We start from the raw sequence: 22,195 nt of genomic DNA on the forward strand, positions 1-22,195 counted from the left end.
AACTATGCTACTATCAAACCAATGTGCTAGCTACTGTCCATCCCAACTATGCTGCTATCAAACCAATGTGCTAGCTACTGTCCATCCCAACTATGCCACTATCAAACCAATGCGCTAGCTACTGTCTATCCCAACTATGCCACTGTCAAACCAATGCGCTAGCTACTGTCCATCCCAACTATGCTACTGTCAAACCAATGCGCTAGCTACTGTCCATCCCAACTATGCTACTGTCAAACCAATGCGCTAGCTACAGTCCATCCCAACTGTGCTACTATCAAACCAATGCACTAGCTACTGTCCATCCCAACTAGGCTACTATCAAACCAATGCGCTAGCTACTGTCCATCCCAACTATGCTACTATCAAACCAATGCGCTAGCTACTGTCCATCCCAACTATGCTACTATCAAACCAATGCGCTAGCTACTGTCCATCCCAACTATGCTACTATCAAACCAATGCGCTAGCTACTGTCCATCCCAACTATGCTACTATCAAACCAATGCGCTAGCTACTGTCCATCCCAACTATGCTACTATCAAACCAATGCGCTAGCTACTGTCCATCCCAACTATGCTACTATCAAACCAATGTGCTAGCTACTGTCCATCCCAACTATGCTGCTATCAAACCAATGTGCTAGCTACTGCCCATCACAACTATGCTGCTATCAAACCAATGTGCTAGCTACTGTCCATCCCAACTATGCTATCAAACCAATGCGCTAGCTACTGTCCATCCATCAAACCAATGTGCTAGCTACTGTCCATCCCAACTATGCTACTATCAAACCAATGTGCTAGCTACTGTCCATCCCAACTATGCTGCTATCAAACCATTGTGCTAGCTACTGTCCATCCCAACTATGCTACTATCAAACCAATGCGCTAGCTACTGTCCATCCCAACTATGCTACTATCAAACCAATGCGCTAGCTACTGTCCATCCATCAAACCAATGTGCTAGCTACTGTCCATCCCAACTATGCTACTATCAAACCAATGCGCTAGCTACTGTCCATCCCAACTATGCTACTATCAAACCAATGCGCTAGCTACTGTCCATCCCAACTATGCTACTATCAAACCAATGCGCTAGCTACTGTCCATCCCAACTATGCTACTATCAAACCAATGCGCTAGCTACTGTCCATCCCAACTATGCTACTATCAAACCAATGTGCTAGCTACTGTCCATCCCAACTATGCTGCTATCAAACCAATGTGCTAGCTACTGCCCATCACAACTATGCTGCTATCAAACCAATGTGCTAGCTACTGTCCATCCCAACTATGCTATCAAACCAATGCGCTAGCTACTGTCCATCCATCAAACCAATGTGCTAGCTACTGTCCATCCCAACTATGCTACTATCAAACCAATGTGCTAGCTACTGTCCATCCCAACTATGCTGCTATCAAACCATTGTGCTAGCTACTGTCCATCCCAACTATGCTACTATCAAACCAATGCGCTAGCTACTGTCCATCCCAACTATGCTACTATCAAACCAATGCGCTAGCTACTGTCCATCCATCAAACCAATGTGCTAGCTACTGTCCATCCCAACTATGCTACTATCAAACCAATGTGCTAGCTACTGTCCATCCCAACTATGCTGCTATCAAACCAATGTGCTAGCTACTGTCCATCCCAACTATGCTGCTATCAAACCAATGCGCTAGCTACTGTCCATCCCAACTATGCTACTATCAAACCAATGCGCTAGCTACTGTCCATCCCAACTATGCTACTATCAAACCAATGTGCTAGCTACTGTCCATCCCAACTATGCTGCTATCAAACCAATGTGCTAGCTACTGTCCATCCCAACTATGCCACTATCAAACCAATGCGCTAGCTACTGTCTATCCCAACTATGCCACTGTCAAATCAATGCGCTAGCTACTGTCCATCCCAACTATGCTACTGTCAAACCAATGCGCTAGCTACTGTCCATCCCAACTATGCTACTGTCAAACCAATGCGCTAGCTACAGTCCATCCCAACTGTGCTACTATCAAACCAATGCGCTAGCTACTGTCCATCCCAACTAGGCTACTATCAAACCAATGCGCTAGCTACTGTCCATCCCAACTAGGCTACTATCAAACCAATGCGCTAGCTACTGTCCATCCCAACTATGCTACTATCAAACCAATGCGCTAGCTACTGTCCATCCCAACTATGCTACTATCAAACCAATGCGCTAGCTACTGTCCATCCCAACTATGCTACTATCAAACCAATGTGCTAGCTACTGTCCATCCCAACTATGCTGCTATCAAACCAATGTGCTAGCTACTGCCCATCACAACTATGCTGCTATCAAACCAATGTGCTAGCTACTGTCCATCCCAACTATGCTATCAAACCAATGCGCTAGCTACTGTCCCTCCCAACTATGCCACTATCAAACCAATGCGCTAGCTACTGTCTATCCCAACTATGACACTATCAAACCAATGCGCTAGCTACTGTCCATCCCAACTATGCTACTGTCAAACCAATGCGCTAGCTACTGTCCATCCCAACTATGCTACTGTCAAACCAATGCGCTAGCTACTGTCCATTCCAACTATGCTACTATCAAACCAATGCGCTAGCTACTGTCCATCCCAACTATGCTACTATCAAACCAATGCGCTAGCTACTGTCCATCCCAACTATGCTACTATCAAACCAATGCGCTAGCTACTGTCCATCCCAACTATGCTACTATCAAACCAATGCACTAGCTACTGTCCATCCATCAAACCAATGTGCTAGCTACTGTCCATCCCAACTATGCTACTATCAAACCAATGCGCTAGCTACTGTCCATTCCAACTATGCTACTATCAAACCAATGCGCTAGCTACTGTCCATCCCAACTATGCTACTATCAAACCAATGCGCTAGCTACTGTCCATCCCAACTATGCTACTATCAAACCAATGCGCTAGCTACTGTCCATCCCAACTATGCTACTATCAAACCAATGTGCTAGCTACTGTCCATCCCAACTATGCTGCTATCAAACCAATGTGCTAGCTACTGTCCATCCCAACTATGCCACTATCAAACCAATGCGCTAGCTACTGTCTATCCCAACTATGCCACTGTCAAACCAATGCGCTAGCTACTGTCCATCCCAACTATGCTACTGTCAAACCAATGCGCTAGCTACTGTCCATCCCAACTATGCTACTGTCAAACCAATGCGCTAGCTACAGTCCATCCCAACTGTGCTACTATCAAACCAATGCACTAGCTACTGTCCATCCCAACTAGGCTACTATCAAACCAATGCGCTAGCTACTGTCCATCCCAACTATGATACTATCAAACCAATGCGCTAGCTACTGTCCATCCCAACTATGCTACTATCAAACCAATGCGCTAGCTACTGTCCATCCCAACTATGCTACTATCAAACCAATGCGCTAGCTACTGTCCATCCCAACTATGCTACTATCAAACCAATGCGCTAGCTACTGTCCATCCCAACTATGCTACTATCAAACCAATGCGCTAGCTACTGTCCATCCCAACTATGCTACTATCAAACCAATGTGCTAGCTACTGTCCATCCCAACTATGCTGCTATCAAACCAATGTGCTAGCTACTGCCCATCACAACTATGCTGCTATCAAACCAATGTGCTAGCTACTGTCCATCCCAACTATGCTATCAAACCAATGCGCTAGCTACTGTCCATCCATCAAACCAATGTGCTAGCTACTGTCCATCCCAACTATGCTACTATCAAACCAATGTGCTAGCTACTGTCCATCCCAACTATGCTGCTATCAAACCATTGTGCTAGCTACTGTCCATCCCAACTATGCTACTATCAAACCAATGCGCTAGCTACTGTCCATCCCAACTATGCTACTATCAAACCAATGCGCTAGCTACTGTCCATCCATCAAACCAATGTGCTAGCTACTGTCCATCCCAACTATGCTACTATCAAACCAATGCGCTAGCTACTGTCCATCCCAACTATGCTACTATCAAACCAATGCGCTAGCTACTGTCCATCCCAACTATGCTACTATCAAACCAATGCGCTAGCTACTGTCCATCCCAACTATGCTACTATCAAACCAATGCGCTAGCTACTGTCCATCCCAACTATGCTACTATCAAACCAATGTGCTAGCTACTGTCCATCCCAACTATGCGGCTATCAAACCAATGTGCTAGCTACTGCCCATCACAACTATGCTGCTATCAAACCAATGTGCTAGCTACTGTCCATCCCAACTATGCTATCAAACCAATGCGCTAGCTACTGTCCATCCATCAAACCAATGTGCTAGCTACTGTCCATCCCAACTATGCTACTATCAAACCAATGTGCTAGCTACTGTCCATCCCAACTATGCTGCTATCAAACCATTGTGCTAGCTACTGTCCATCCCAACTATGCTACTATCAAACCAATGCGCTAGCTACTGTCCATCCCAACTATGCTACTATCAAACCAATGCGCTAGCTACTGTCCATCCATCAAACCAATGTGCTAGCTACTGTCCATCCCAACTATGCTACTATCAAACCAATGTGCTAGCTACTGTCCATCCCAACTATGCTGCTATCAAACCAATGTGCTAGCTACTGTCCATCCCAACTATGCTGCTATCAAACCAATGCGCTAGCTACTGTCCATCCCAACTATGCTACTATCAAACCAATGCGCTAGCTACTGTCCATCCCAACTATGCTACTATCAAACCAATGTGCTAGCTACTGTCCATCCCAACTATGCTGCTATCAAACCAATGTGCTAGCTACTGTCCATCCCAACTATGCCACTATCAAACCAATGCGCTAGCTACTGTCTATCCCAACTATGCCACTGTCAAATCAATGCGCTAGCTACTGTCCATCCCAACTATGCTACTGTCAAACCAATGCGCTAGCTACTGTCCATCCCAACTATGCTACTGTCAAACCAATGCGCTAGCTACAGTCCATCCCAACTGTGCTACTATCAAACCAATGCGCTAGCTACTGTCCATCCCAACTAGGCTACTATCAAACCAATGCGCTAGCTACTGTCCATCCCAACTAGGCTACTATCAAACCAATGCGCTAGCTACTGTCCATCCCAACTATGCTACTATCAAACCAATGCGCTAGCTACTGTCCATCCCAACTATGCTACTATCAAACCAATGCGCTAGCTACTGTCCATCCCAACTATGCTACTATCAAACCAATGTGCTAGCTACTGTCCATCCCAACTATGCTGCTATCAAACCAATGTGCTAGCTACTGCCCATCACAACTATGCTGCTATCAAACCAATGTGCTAGCTACTGTCCATCCCAACTATGCTATCAAACCAATGCGCTAGCTACTGTCCCTCCCAACTATGCCACTATCAAACCAATGCGCTAGCTACTGTCTATCCCAACTATGACACTATCAAACCAATGCGCTAGCTACTGTCCATCCCAACTATGCTACTGTCAAACCAATGCGCTAGCTACTGTCCATTGCAACTATGCTACTATCAAACCAATGCGCTAGCTACAGTCCATCCCAACTATGCTACTATCAAACCAATGCGCTAGCTACTGTCCATTCCAACTATGCTACTATCAAACCAATGCGCTAGCTACTGTCCATCCCAACTATGCTACTATCAAACCAATGCGCTAGCTACTGTCCATCCCAACTATGCTACTATCAAACCAATGCGCTAGCTACTGTCCATCCCAACTATGCTACTATCAAACCAATGCACTAGCTACTGTCCATCCATCAAACCAATGTGCTAGCTACTTTCCATCCCAACTATGCTACTATCAAACCAATGCGCTAGCTACTGTCCATTCCAACTATGCTACTATCAAACCAATGCGCTAGCTACTGTCCATCCCAACTATGCTACTATCAAACCAATGCGCTAGCTACTGTCCATCCCAACTATGCTACTATCAAACCAATGCGCTAGCTACTGTCCATCCCAACTATGCTACTATCAAACCAATGTGCTAGCTACTGTCCATCCCATTTATGCTGCTATCAAACCAATGTGCTAGCTACTGTCCATCCCAACTATGCCACTATCAAACCAATGCGCTAGCTACTGTCTATCCCAACTATGCCACTGTCAAACCAATGCGCTAGCTACTGTCCATCCCAACTATGCTACTGTCAAACCAATGCACTAGCTACTGTCCATCCCAACTATGCTACTGTCAAACCAATGCGCTAGCTACAGTCCATCCCAACTGTGCTACTATCAAACCAATGCACTAGCTACTGTCCATCCCAACTAGGCTACTATCAAACCAATGCGCTAGCTACTGTCCATCCCAACTATGCTACTATCAAACCAATGCGCTAGCTACTGTCCATCCCAACTATGCTACTATCAAACCAATGCGCTAGCTACTGTCCATCCCAACTATGCTACTATCAAACCAATGCGCTAGCTACTGTCCATCCCAACTATGCTACTATCAAACCAATGTGCTAGCTACTGTCCATCCCAACTATGCTGCTATCAAACCAATGTGCTAGCTACTGCCCATCACAACTATGCTGCTATCAAACCAATGTGCTAGCTACTGTCCATCCCAACTATGCTATCAAACCAATGCGCTAGCTACTGTCCATCCCAACTATTCCACTATCAAACCAATGCGCTAGCTACTGTCTATCCCAACTATGCCACTATCAAACCAATGCGCTAGCTACTGTCCATCCCAACTATGCTACTATCAAACCAATGCGCTAGCTACTGTCCATCCCAACTATGCTACTATCAAACCAATGCGCTAGCTACTGTCCATCCCAACTATGCTACTATCAAACCAATGCGCTAGCTACTGTCCATCCCAACTATGCTACTATCAAACCAATGCGCTAGCTACTGTCCATCCCAACTATGCTACTATCAAACCAATGTGCTAGCTACTGTCCATCCCAACTATGCTATCAAACCAATGCGCTAGCTACTGTCCCTCCCAACTATGCCACTATCAAACCAATGCGCTAGCTACTGTCTATCCCAACTATGACACTATCAAACCAATGCGCTAGCTACTGTCCATCCCAACTATGCTACTGTCAAACCAATGCGCTAGCTACTGTCCATCCCAACTATGCTACTGTCAAACCAATGCGCTAGCTACTGTCCATTGCAACTATGCTACTATCAAACCAATGCGCTAGCTACTGTCCATCCCAACTATGCTACTATCAAACCAATGCGCTAGCTACTGTCCATCCCAACTATGCTACTATCAAACCAATGCGCTAGCTACTGTCCATCCCAACTATGCTACTATCAAACCAATGCGCTAGCTACTGTCCATCCCAACTATGCTACTATCAAACCAATGCGCTAGCTACTGTCCATCCCAACTATGCTACTATCATACCAATGCGCTAGCTACTGTCCATCCCAACTATGCTACTATCAAACCAATGTGCTAGCTACTGTCCATCCCAACTATGCTGCTATCAAACCAATGTGCTAGCTACTGTCCATCCCAACTATGCTATCAAACCAATGCGCTAGCTACTGTCCATCCCAACTATTCCACTATCAAACCAATGCGCTAGCTACTGTCTATCCCAACTATGCCACTATCAAACCAATGCGCTAGCTACTGTCCATCCCAACTATGCTACTGTCAAACCAATGCGCTAGCTACTGTCCATCCCAACTATGCTACTGTCAAACCAATGCGCTAGCTACTGTCCATTGCAACTATGCTACTATCAAACCAATGTGCTAGCTACTGTCCATCCCAACTATGCTATCAAACCAATGCGCTAGCTACTGTCCATCCCAACTATTCCACTATCAAACCAATGCGCTAGCTACTGTCTATCCCAACTATGCCACTATCAAACCAATGCGCTAGCTACTGTCCATCCCAACTATGCTACTATCAAACCAATGCGCTAGCTACTGTCCATCCCAACTATGCTACTATCAAACCAATGCGCTAGCTACTGTCCATCCCAACTATGCTACTATCAAACCAATGCGCTAGCTACTGTCCATCCCAACTATGCTACTATCAAACCAATGCGCTAGCTACTGTCCATCCCAACTATGCTACTATCAAACCAATGTGCTAGCTACTGTCCATCCCAACTATGCTATCAAACCAATGCGCTAGCTACTGTCCCTCCCAACTATGCCACTATCAAACCAATGCGCTAGCTACTGTCTATCCCAACTATGACACTATCAAACCAATGCGCTAGCTACTGTCCATCCCAACTATGCTACTGTCAAACCAATGCGCTAGCTACTGTCCATCCCAACTATGCTACTGTCAAACCAATGCGCTAGCTACTGTCCATTGCAACTATGCTACTATCAAACCAATGCGCTAGCTACTGTCCATCCCAACTATGCTACTATCAAACCAATGCGCTAGCTACTGTCCATCCCAACTATGCTACTATCAAACCAATGCGCTAGCTACTGTCCATCCCAACTATGCTACTATCAAACCAATGCGCTAGCTACTGTCCATCCCAACTATGCTACTATCAAACCAATGCGCTAGCTACTGTCCATCCCAACTATGCTACTATCATCCAATGCACTAGCTACTGTCCATCCATCAAACCAATGTGCTAGCTACTGTCCATCCCAACTATGCTACTATCAAACCAATGCGCTAGCTACTGTCCATCCCAACTATGCTACTATCAAACCAATGCGCTAGCTACTGTCCATCCCAACTATGCTACTATCAAACCAATGCGCTAGCTACTGTCCATTCCAACTATGCTACTATCAAACCAATGCGCTAGCTACTGTCCATCCCAACTATGCTACTATCAAACCAATGCGCTAGCTACTGTCCATCCCAACTATGCTACTATCAAACCAATGCGCTAGCTACTGTCCATCCCAACTATGCTACTATCAAACCAATGTGCTAGCTACTGTCCATCCCAGCTATGCTGCTATCAAACCAATGTGCTAGCTACTGTCCATCCCAACTATGCCACTATCAAACCAATGCGCTAGCTACTGTCTATCCCAACTATTCCACTGTCAAACCAATGCGCTAGCTACTGTCCATCCCAACTATGCTACTGTCAAACCAATGCGCTAGCTACTGTCCATCCCAACTATGCTACTGTCAAACCAATGCGCTAGCTACAGTCCATCCCAACTATGCTATCAAACCAATGCGCTAGCTACTGTCCATTGCAACTATGCTACTATCAAACCAATGCACTAGCTACTGTCCCTATCCCAACTATTCCACTGTCAAACCAATGCGCTAGCTACTGTCCATCCCAACTATGCTACTATCAAACCAATGCGCTAGCTACTGTCCATCCCAACTATGCTACTATCAAACCAATGTGCTAGCTACTGTCCATCCCAACTATGCTGCTATCAAACCAATGTGCTAGCTACTGCCCATCACAACTATGCTGCTATCAAACCAATGTGCTAGCTACTTTCCATCCCAACTATGCTATCAAACCAATGCGCTAGCTACTGTCCATCCATCACACCAATGTGCTAGCTACTGTCCATCCCAACTATGCTACTATCAAACCAATGTGCTAGCTACTGTCCATCCCAACTATGCTATCAAACCAATGCGCTAGCTACTGTCCATCCCAACTATTCCACTATCAAACCAATGCGCTAGCTACTGTCTATCCCAACTATGCCACTATCAAACCAATGCGCTAGCTACTGTCCATCCCAACTATTCCACTATCAAACCAATGCGCTAGCTACTGTCTATCCCAACTATGCCACTATCAAACCAATGCGCTAGCTACTGTCCATCCCAACTATGCTACTGTCAAACCAATGCGCTAGCTACTGTCCATCCCAACTATGCTACTGTCAAACCAATGCGCTAGCTACTGTCCATTGCAACTATGCTACTATCAAACCAATGTGCTAGCTACTGTCCATCCCAACTATGCTATCAAACCAATGCGCTAGCTACTGTCCATCCCAACTATTCCACTATCAAACCAATGCACTAGCTACTGTCTATCCCAACTATGCCACTATCAAACCAATGCGCTAGCTACTGTCCATCCCAACTATGCTACTATCAAACCAATGCGCTAGCTACTGTCCATCCCAACTATGCTACTATCAAACCAATGCGCTAGCTACTGTCCATCCCAACTATGCTACTATCAAACCAATGCGCTAGCTACTGTCCATCCCAACTATGCTACTATCAAACCAATGCGCTAGCTACTGTCCATCCCAACTATGCTACTATCAAACCAATGTGCTAGCTACTGTCCATCCCAACTATGCTATCAAACCAATGCGCTAGCTACTGTCCCTCCCAACTATGCCACTATCAAACCAATGCGCTAGCTACTGTCTATCCCAACTATGACACTATCAAACCAATGCGCTAGCTACTGTCCATCCCAACTATGCTACTGTCAAACCAATGCGCTAGCTACTGTCCATCCCAACTATGCTACTGTCAAACCAATGCGCTAGCTACTGTCCATTGCAACTATGCTACTATCAAACCAATGCGCTAGCTACAGTCCATCCCAACTATGCTACTATCAAACCAATGCGCTAGCTACTGTCCATTCCAACTATGCCGCTATCAAACCAATGTGCTAGCTACTGTCCATCCCAACTATGCTACTATCAAACCAATGCGCTAGCTACTGTCCATCCCAACTATGCTACTATCAAACCAATGCGCTAGCTACTGTCCATCCATCAAACCAATGTGCTAGCTACTGTCCATCCCAACTATGCTACTATCAAACCAATGTGCTAGCTACTGTCCATCCCAACTATGCTATCAAACCAATGCGCTAGCTACTGTCCATCCCAACTATTCCACTATCAAACCAATGCGCTAGCTACTGTCTATCCCAACTATGCCACTATCAAACCAATGCGCTAGCTACTATCCATCCCAACTATTCCACTATCAAACCAATGCGCTAGCTACTGTCTATCCCAACTATGCCACTATCAAACCAATGCGCTAGCTACTGTCCATCCCAACTATGCTACTGTCAAACCAATGCGCTAGCTACTGTCCATCCCAACTATGCTACTGTCAAACCAATGCGCTAGCTACTGTCCATTGCAACTATGCTACTATCAAACCAATGTGCTAGCTACTGTCCATCCCAACTATGCTATCAAACCAATGCGCTAGCTACTGTCCATCCCAACTATTCCACTATCAAACCAATGCGCTAGCTACTGTCTATCCCAACTATGCCACTATCAAACCAATGCGCTAGCTACTGTCCATCCCAACTATGCTACTATCAAACCAATGCGCTAGCTACTGTCCATCCCAACTATGCTACTATCAAACCAATGCGCTAGCTACTGTCCATCCCAACTATGCTACTATCAAACCAATGTGCTAGCTACTGTCCATCCCAACTATGCTACTATCAAACCAATGCGCTAGCTACTGTCCATCCCAACTATGCTACTATCAAACCAATGTGCTAGCTACTGTCCATCCCAACTATGCTATCAAACCAATGCGCTAGCTACTGTCCCTCCCAACTATGCCACTATCAAACCAATGCGCTAGCTACTGTCTATCCCAACTATGACACTATCAAACCAATGCGCTAGCTACTGTCCATCCCAACTATGCTACTGTCAAACCAATGCGCTAGCTACTGTCCATCCCAACTATGCTACTGTCAAACCAATGCGCTAGCTACTGTCCATTGCAACTATGCTACTATCAAACCAATGCGCTAGCTACAGTCCATCCCAACTATGCTACTATCAAACCAATGCGCTAGCTACTGTCCATTCCAACTATGCCGCTATCAAACCAATGTGCTAGCTACTGTCCATCCCAACTATGCTACTATCAAACCAATGCGCTAGCTACTGTCCATCCCAACTATGCTACTATCAAACCAATGCGCTAGCTACTGTCCATCCATCAAACCAATGTGCTAGCTACTGTCCATCCCAACTATGCTACTATCAAACCAATGCGCTAGCTACTGTCCATCCCAACTATGCTACTATCAAACCAATGCGCTAGCTACTGTCCATCCCAACTATGCTACTATCAAACCAATGCGCTAGCTACTGTCCATCCCAACTATGCTACTATCAAACCAATGCGCTAGCTACTGTCCATTCCAACTATGCCGCTATCAAACCAATGTGCTAGCTACTGTCCATCCCAACTATGCTACTATCAAACCAATGCGCTAGCTACTGTCCATCCCAACTATGCTACTATCAAACCAATGCGCTAGCTACTGTCCATCCATCAAACCAATGTGCTAGCTACTGTCCATCCCAACTATGCTACTATCAAACCAATGCGCTAGCTACTGTCCATCCCAACTATGCTACTATCAAACCAATGCGCTAGCTACTGTCCATCCATCAAACCAATGTGCTAGCTACTGTCCATCCCAACTATGCTACTATCAAACCAATGTGCTAGCTACTGTCCATCCCAACTATGCTGCTATCAAACCAATGTGCTAGCTACTGTCCATCCCAACTATGCTACTGTCAAACCAATGTGCTAGCTACAGTCCATCCCAACTGTGCTACTATCAAACCAATGCGCTAGCTACTGTCCATCCCAACTAGGCTACTATCAAACCAATGCGCTAGCTACTGTCCATCCCAACTAGGCTACTATCAAACCAATGCGCTAGCTACTGTCCATCCCAACTATGCTACTATCAAACCAATGCGCTAGCTACTGTCCATCCCAACTATGCTACTATCAAACCAATGCGCTAGCTACTGTCCATCCCAACTATGCTACTGTCAAACCAATGCGCTAGCTACTGTCCATTGCAACTATGCTACTATCAAACCAATGCGCTAGCTACAGTCCATCCCAACTATGCTACTATCAAACCAATGCGCTAGCTACTGTCCATCCCAACTATGCTACTATCAAACCAATGTGCTAGCTACTGTCCATCCCAACTATGCTGCTATCAAACCAATGTGCTAGCTACTGCCCATCACAACTATGCCACTATCAAACCAATGCGCTAGCTACTGTCCATCCCAACTATGCTACTATCAAACCAATGCGCTAGCTACTGTCCATCCATCAAACCAATGTGCTAGCTACAGTCCATCCCAACTATGCTACTATCAAACCAATGCGCTAGCTACTGTCCATCCCAACTATGCTACTATCAAACCAATGCGCTAGCTACTGTCCATCCCAACTATGCTACTGTCAAACCAATGCGCTAGCTACTGTCCATTGCAACTATGCTACTATCAAACCAATGCGCTAGCTACAGTCCATCCCAACTATGCTACTATCAAACCAATGCGCTAGCTACTGTCCATCCCAACTATGCTACTATCAAACCAATGTGCTAGCTACTGTCCATCCCAACTATGCTGCTATCAAACCAATGTGCTAGCTACTGCCCATCACAACTATGCCACTATCAAACCAATGCGCTAGCTACTGTCCATCCCAACTATGCTACTATCAAACCAATGCGCTAGCTACTGTCCATCCATCAAACCAATGTGCTAGCTACAGTCCATCCCAACTATGCTACTATCAAACCAATGCGCTAGCTACTGTCCATCCCAACTATGCTACTGTCAAACCAATGCGCTAGCTACTGTCCATTGCAACTATGCTACTATCAAACCAATGCGCTAGCTACAGTCCATCCCAACTATGCTATCAAACCAATGCGCTAGCTACTGTCCCTCCCAACTATGCCACTATCAAACCAATGCGCTAGCTACTGTCTATCCCAACTATGACACTATCAAACCAATGCGCTAGCTACTGTCCATCCCAACTATGCTACTGTAAAACCAATGCGCTAGCTACTGTCCATCCCAACTATGCTACTGTCAAACCAATGCGCTAGCTACTGTCCATTGCAACTATGCTACTATCAAACCAATGCGCTAGCTACAGTCCATCCCAACTATGCTACTATCAAACCAATGCGCTAGCTACTGTCCATTCCAACTATGCTACTATCAAACCAATGCGCTAGCTACTGTCCATCCCAACTATGCTACTATCAAACCAATGCGCTAGCTACTGTCCATCCCAACTATGCTACTATCAAACCAATGCGCTAGCTACTGTCCATCCCAACTATGCTACTATCAAACCAATGCACTAGCTACTGTCCATCCATCAAACCAATGTGCTAGCTACTGTCCATCCCAACTATGCTACTATCAAACCAATGCGCTAGCTACTGTCCATTCCAACTATGCTACTATCAAACCAATGCGCTAGCTACTGTCCATCCCAACTATGCTACTATCAAACCAATGCGCTAGCTACTGTCCATCCCAACTATGCTACTATCAAACCAATGCGCTAGCTACTGTCCATCCCAACTATGCTACTATCAAACCAATGTGCTAACTAACGGCCATCCCAACTATGCTGCTATCAAACCAATGTGCTAGCTACTGTCCATCCCAACTATGCCACTATCAAACCAATGCGCTAGCTACTGTCTATCCCAACTATGCCACTGTCAAACCAATGCGCTAGCTACTGTCCATCCCAACTATGCTACTGTCAAACCAATGCGCTAGCTACTGTCCATCCCAACTATGCTACTGTCAAACCAATGCGCTAGCTACAGTCCATCCCAACTGTGCTACTATCAAACCAATGCACTAGCTACTGTCCATCCCAACTAGGCTACTATCAAACCAATGCGCTAGCTACTGTCCATCCCAACTATGCTACTATCAAACCAATGCGCTAGCTACTGTCCATCCCAACTATGCTACTATCAAACCAATGCGCTAGCTACTGTCCATCCCAACTATGCTACTATCAAACCAATGCGCTAGCTACTGTCCATCCCAACTATGCTACTATCAAACCAATGCGCTAGCTACTGTCCATCCCAACTATGCTACTATCAAACCAATGCGCTAGCTACTGTCCATCCCAACTATGCTACTATCAAACCAATGCGCTAGCTACTGTCCATCCCAACTATGCTACTATCAAACCAATGTGCTAGCTACTGTCCATCCCAACTATGCTGCTATCAAACCAATGTGCTAGCTACTGCCCATCACAACTATGCTGCTATCAAACCAATGTGCTAGCTACTGTCCATCCCAACTATGCTATCAAACCAATGCGCTAGCTACTGTCCATCCATCAAACCAATGTGCTAGCTACTGTCCATCCCAACTATGCTACTATCAAACCAATGTGCTAGCTACTGTCCATCCCAACTATGCTGCTATCAAACCATTGTGCTAGCTACTGTCCATCCCAACTATGCTACTATCAAACCAATGCGCTAGCTACTGTCCATCCCAACTATGCTACTATCAAACCAATGCGCTAGCTACTGTCCATCCATCAAACCAATGTGCTAGCTACTGTCCATCCCAACTATGCTACTATCAAACCAATGCGCTAGCTACTGTCCATCCCAACTATGCTACTATCAAACCAATGCGCTAGCTACTGTCCATCCCAACTATGCTACTATCAAACCAATGCGCTAGCTACTGTCCATCCCAACTATGCTACTATCAAACCAATGCGCTAGCTACTGTCCATCCCAACTATGCTACTATCAAACCAATGTGCTAGCTACTGTCCATCCCAACTATGCTGCTATCAAACCAATGTGCTAGCTACTGCCCATCACAACTATGCTGCTATCAAACCAATGTGCTAGCTACTGTCCATCCCAACTATGCTATCAAACCAATGCGCTAGCTACTGTCCATCCATCAAACCAATGTGCTAGCTACTGTCCATCCCAACTATGCTACTATCAAACCAATGTGCTAGCTACTGTCCATCCCAACTATGCTGCTATCAAACCATTGTGCTAGCTACTGTCCATCCCAACTATGCTACTATCAAACCAATGCGCTAGCTACTGTCCATCCCAACTATGCTACTATCAAACCAATGCGCTAGCTACTGTCCATCCATCAAACCAATGTGCTAGCTACTGTCCATCCCAACTATGCTACTATCAAACCAATGTGCTAGCTACTGTCCATCCCAACTATGCTGCTATCAAACCAATGTGCTAGCTACTGTCCATCCCAACTATGCTGCTATCAAACCAATGCGCTAGCTACTGTCCATCCCAACTATGCTACTATCAAACCAATGCGCTAGCTACTGTCCATCCCAACTATGCTACTATCAAACCAATGTGCTAGCTACTGTCCATCCCAACTATGCTGCTATCAAACCAATGTGCTAGCTACTGTCCATCCCAACTATGCCACAATCAAACCAATGCGCTAGCTACTGTCTATCCCAACTATTCCACTGTCAAATCAATGCGCTAGCTACTGTCCATCCCAACTATGCTACTGTCAAACCAATGCGCTAGCTACTGTCCATCCCAACTATGCTACTGTCAAACCAATGCGCTAGCTACAGTCCATCCCAACTGTGCTACTATCAAACCAATGCGCTAGCTACTGTCCATCCCAACTAGGCTACTATCAAACCAATGCGCTAGCTACTGTCCATCCCAACTAGGCTACTATCAAACCAATGCGCTAGCTACTGTCCATCCCAACTATGCTACTATCAAACCAATGCGCTAGCTACTGTCCATCCCAACTATGCTACTATCAAACCAATGCGCTAGCTACTGTCCATCCCAACTATGCTACTATCAAACCAATGTGCTAGCTACTGTCCATCCCAACTATGCTGCTATCAAACCAATGTGCTAGCTACTGCCCATCACAACTATGCTGCTATCAAACCAATGTGCTAGCTACTGTCCATCCCAACTATGCTATCAAACCAATGCGCTAGCTACTGTCCCTCCCAACTATGCCACTATCAAACCAATGCGCTAGCTACTGTCTATCCCAACTATGACACTATCAAACCAATGCGCTAGCTACTGTCCATCCCAACTATGCTACTGTCAAACCAATGCGCTAGCTACTGTCCATCCCAACTATGCTACTGTCAAACCAATGCGCTAGCTACTGTCCATTGCAACTATGCTACTATCAAACCAATGCGCTAGCTACTGTCCATCCCAACTATGCTACTATCAAACCAATGCGCTAGCTACTGTCCATTCCAACTATGCTACTATCAAACCAATGCGCTAGCTACTGTCCATCCCAACTATGCTACTATCAAACCAATGCGCTAGCTACTGTCCATCCCAACTATGCTACTATCAAACCAATGCGCTAGCTACTGTCCATCCCAACTATGCTACTATCAAACCAATGCACTAGCTACTGTCCAACCATCAAACCAATGTGCTAGCTACTGTCCATCCCAACTATGCTACTATCAAACCAATGCGCTAGCTACTGTCCATTCCAACTATGCTACTATCAAACCAATGCGCTAGCTACTGTCCATCCCAACTATGCTACTATCAAACCAATGCGCTAGCTACTGTCCATCCCAACTATGCTACTATCAAACCAATGCGCTAGCTACTGTCCATCCCAACTATGCTACTATCAAACCAATGTGCTAGCTACTGTCCATCCCAACTATGCTGCTATCAAACCAATGTGCTAGCTACTGTCCATCCCAACTATGCCACTATCAAACCAATGCGCTAGCTACTGTCTATCCCAACTATGCCACTGTCAAACCAATGCGCTAGCTACTGTCCATCCCAACTATGCTACTGTCAAACCAATGCGCTAGCTACTGTCCATCCCAACTATGCTACTGTCAAACCAATGCGCTAGCTACAGTCCATCCCAACTGTGCTACTATCAAACCAATGCACTAGCTACTGTCCATCCCAACTAGGCTACTATCAAACCAATGCGCTAGCTACTGTCCATCCCAACTATGCTACTATCAAACCAATGCGCTAGCTACTGTCCATCCCAACTATGCTACTATCAAACCAATGCGCTAGCTACTGTCCATCCCAACTATGCTACTATCAAACCAATGCGCTAGCTACTGTCCATCCCAACTATGCTACTATCAAACCAATGCGCTAGCTACTGTCCATCCCAACTATGCTACTATCAAACCAATGTGCTAGCTACTGTCCATCCCAACTATGCTACTATCAAACCAATGCGCTAGCTACTGTCCATCCCAACTATGCTACTATCAAACCAATGTGCTAGCTACTGTCCATCCCAACTATGCTGCTATCAAACCAATGTGCTAGCTACTGCCCATCACAACTATGCTGCTATCAAACCAATGTGCTAGCTACTGTCCATCCCAACTATGCTATCAAACCAATGCGCTAGCTACTGTCCATCCATCAAACCAATGTGCTAGCTACTGTCCATCCCAACTATGCTACTATCAAACCAATGTGCTAGCTACTGTCCATCCCAACTATGCTGCTATCAAACCAATGTGCTAGCTACTGTCCATCCCAACTATGCTGCTATCAAACCAATGCGCTAGCTACTGTCCATCCCAACTATGCTACTATCAAACCAATGCGCTAGCTACTGTCCATCCCAACTATGCTACTATCAAACCAATGTGCTAGCTACTGTCCATCCCAACTATGCTGCTATCAAACCAATGTGCTAGCTACTGTCCATCCCAACTATGCTGCTATCAAACCAATGCGCTAGCTACTGTCCATCCCAACTATGCTACTATCAAACCAATGCGCTAGCTACTGTCCATCCCAACTATGCTACTATCAAACCAATGTGCTAGCTACTGTCCATCCCAACTATGCTGCTATCAAACCAATGTGCTAGCTACTGTCCATCCCAACTATGCCACTATCAAACCAATGCGCTAGCTACTGTCTATCCCAACTATGCCACTGTCAAACCAATGCGCTAGCTACTGTCCATCCCAACTATGTTACTGTCAAACCAATGCGCTAGCTACTGTCCATCCCAACTATGCCACTATCAAACCATTGCGCTAGCTACTGTCTATCCCAACTATGCCACTGTCAAACCAATGCGCTAGCTACTGTCCATCCCAACTAGGCTACTATCAAACCAATGCGCTAGCTACTGTCCATCCCAACTATGCTACTATCAAACCAATGCGCTAGCTACTGTCCATCCCAACTATGCTGCTATCAAACCAATGTGCTAGCTACTGTCCATCCCAACTATGCTACTATCAAACCAATGCGCTAGCTACTGTCCATCCATCAAACCAATGTGCTAGCTACTGTCCATCCCAACTATGCTGCTATCAAACCAATGTGCTAGCTACTGTCCATCCCAACTATGCTGCTATCAAACCAATGCGCTAGCTACTGTCCATCCCAACTATGCTACTATCAAACCAATGCGCTAGCTACTGTCCATCCCAACTATGCTACTATCAATCCAATGTGCTAGCTACTGTACATCCCAACTATGCTACTGTCAAACCAATGTGTTAGCTCCTGTACATCCCAACTATGCTACTATCAAACCTATGTGCTAGCTACATCCCAACTATGCTACTATCAAACCAATGCGCTAGCTACTGTCCATCCCAACTATGCTACTATCAAACCAATGCGCTAGCTACTGTCCATCCCAACTATGCTGCTATCAAACCAATGCGCTAGCTACTGTCCATCCATCAAACCAATGTGCTAGCTACTGTCCATCCCAACTATGCTACTATCAAACCAATGCGCTAGCTACTGTCCATCCCAACTATGCTACTATCAAACCAATGTGCTAGCTACTGTCCATCCCAACTATGCTGCTATCAAACCAATGTGCTAGCTACTGTCCATCCCAACTATGCCACTATCAAACCAATGCGCTAGCTACTGTCCATCCCAACTATGCTACTATCAATCCAATGTGCTAGCTACTGTACATCCCAACTATGCTACTGTCAAACCAATGTGTTAGCTCCTGTACATCCCAACTATGCTACTATCAAACCTATGTGCTAGCTACATCCCAACTATGCTACTATCAAACCAATGCGCTAGCTACTGTCCATCCCAACTATGCTACTATCAAACCAATGCGCTAGCTACTGTCCATCCCAACTATGCTGCTATCAAACCAATGCGCTAGCTACTGTCCATCCATCAAACCAATGTGCTAGCTACTGTCCATCCCAACTATGCTACTATCAAACCAATGTGCTAGCTACTGTCCATCCCAACTATGCTGCTATCAAACCAATGTGCTAGCTACTGTCCATCCCAACTATGCTGCTATCAACCCAATGCGCTAGCTACTGTCCATCCCAACTATGCTACTATCAAACCAATGCGCTAGCTACTGTCCATCCCAACTATGCTACTATCAAACCAATGTGCTAGCTACTGTCCATCCCAACTATGCTGCTATCAAACCAATGTGCTAGCTACTGTCCATCCCAACTATGCCACTATCAAACCAATGCGCTAGCTACTGTCTATCCCAACTATGCCACTGTCAAACCAATTCGCTAGCTACTGTCCATCACAACTATGCTACTGTCAAACCAATGCGCTAGCTACTGTCCATCCCAACTATGCTACTGTCAAACCAATGCGCTAGCTACTGTCCATCCCAACTATGCTACTATCAAACCAATGCGCTAGCTACTGTCCATCCCAACTATGCTACTATCAAACCAATGCGCTAGCTACTGTCCATCCCAACTATGCTACTATCAAACCAATGCGCTAGCTACTGTCCATCCCAACTATGCTACTATCAAACCAATGCGCTAGCTACTGTCCATCCCAACTATGCTACTATCATACCAATGCGCTAGCTACTGTCCATCCCAACTATGCTACTATCAAACCAATGTGCTAGCTACTGTCCATCCCAACTATGCTGCTATCAAACCAATGTGCTAGCTACTGTCCATCCCAACTATGCTATCAAACCAATGCGCTAGCTACTGTCCATCCCAACTATTCCACTATCAAACCAATGCGCTAGCTACTGTCTATCCCAACTATGCTACTGTCAAACCAATGCGCTAGCTACTGTCCATCCCAACTATGCTACTGTCAAACCAATGCGCTAGCTACTGTCCATTGCAACTATGCTACTATCAAACCAATGTGCTAGCTACTGTCCATCCCAACTATGCTATCAAACCAATGCGCTAGCTACTGTCCATCCCAACTATGCTACTATCAAACCAATGTGCTAGCTACTGTCCATCCAAACTATGCTACTATCAAACCAATGCGCTAGCTACTGTCCATCCCAACTATGCTACTATCAAACCAATGCGCTAGCTACTGTCCATCCCAACTATGATGCTATCAAACCAATGTGCTAGCTACTGTCCATCCCAACTATGCTATCAAACCAATGTAATAGCTACTGTCCATCCCAACTATGCTACTATCAAAACAATGCGCTAGCTACTGTCCATCCCAACTATGCTACTATCAAACCAATGTGCTAGCTACTGTCCATCCCAACTATGCCACTATCAAACCAATGCACTAGCTACAGTCCATCCCAACTATGCTACTTTCAAACCAATGCGCTAGCTACTGTCCATTCCAACTATGCTACTATCAAACCAATGCGCTAGCTACTGTCCATCCCAACTATGCCACTATCAAACCATTGCGCTAGCTACTGTCCATCCCAACTATGCTACTATCAAACCAATGTGCTAGCTACTGTCCATCCCAACTATGCCACTATCAAACCAATGCACTAGCTACAGTCCATCCCAACTATGCGACTATCAAACCAATGCGCTAGCTACTGTCCATTCCAACTATGCTACTATCAAACCAATGCGCTAGCTACTGTCCATCCCAACTATGCTACTATCAAACCAATGCGCTAGCTACTGTCCATCCCAACTATGCTACTATCAAACCAATGCGCTAGCTACTGTCCATCCCAACTATGCTACTATCAAACCAATGTGCTAGCTACTGTCCATCCCAACTATGCTGCTATCAAACCAATGTGCTAGCTACTGTCCATCCCAACTATGCCACTATCAAACCAATGCGCTAGCTACTGTCTATCCCAACTATGCCACTGTCAAACCAATGCGCTAGCTACTGTCCATCCCAACTATGCTACTGTCAAACCAATGCGCTAGCTACTGTCCATCCCAACTATGCTACTGTCAAACCAATGCGCTAGCTACAGTCCATCCCAACTGTGCTACTATCAAACCAATGCACTAGCTACTGTCCATCCCAACTAGGCTACTATCAAACCAATGCGCTAGCTACTGTCCATCCCAACTATGCTACTATCAAACCAATGCGCTAGCTACTGTCCATCCCAACTATGCTACTATCAAACCAATGCGCTAGCTA

Source organism: Borostomias antarcticus (assembly GCF_949987555.1).
Source record: "Borostomias antarcticus genome assembly, chromosome: 36".
Classification (NCBI taxonomy): domain Eukaryota; kingdom Metazoa; phylum Chordata; class Actinopteri; order Stomiiformes; family Stomiidae; genus Borostomias; species Borostomias antarcticus.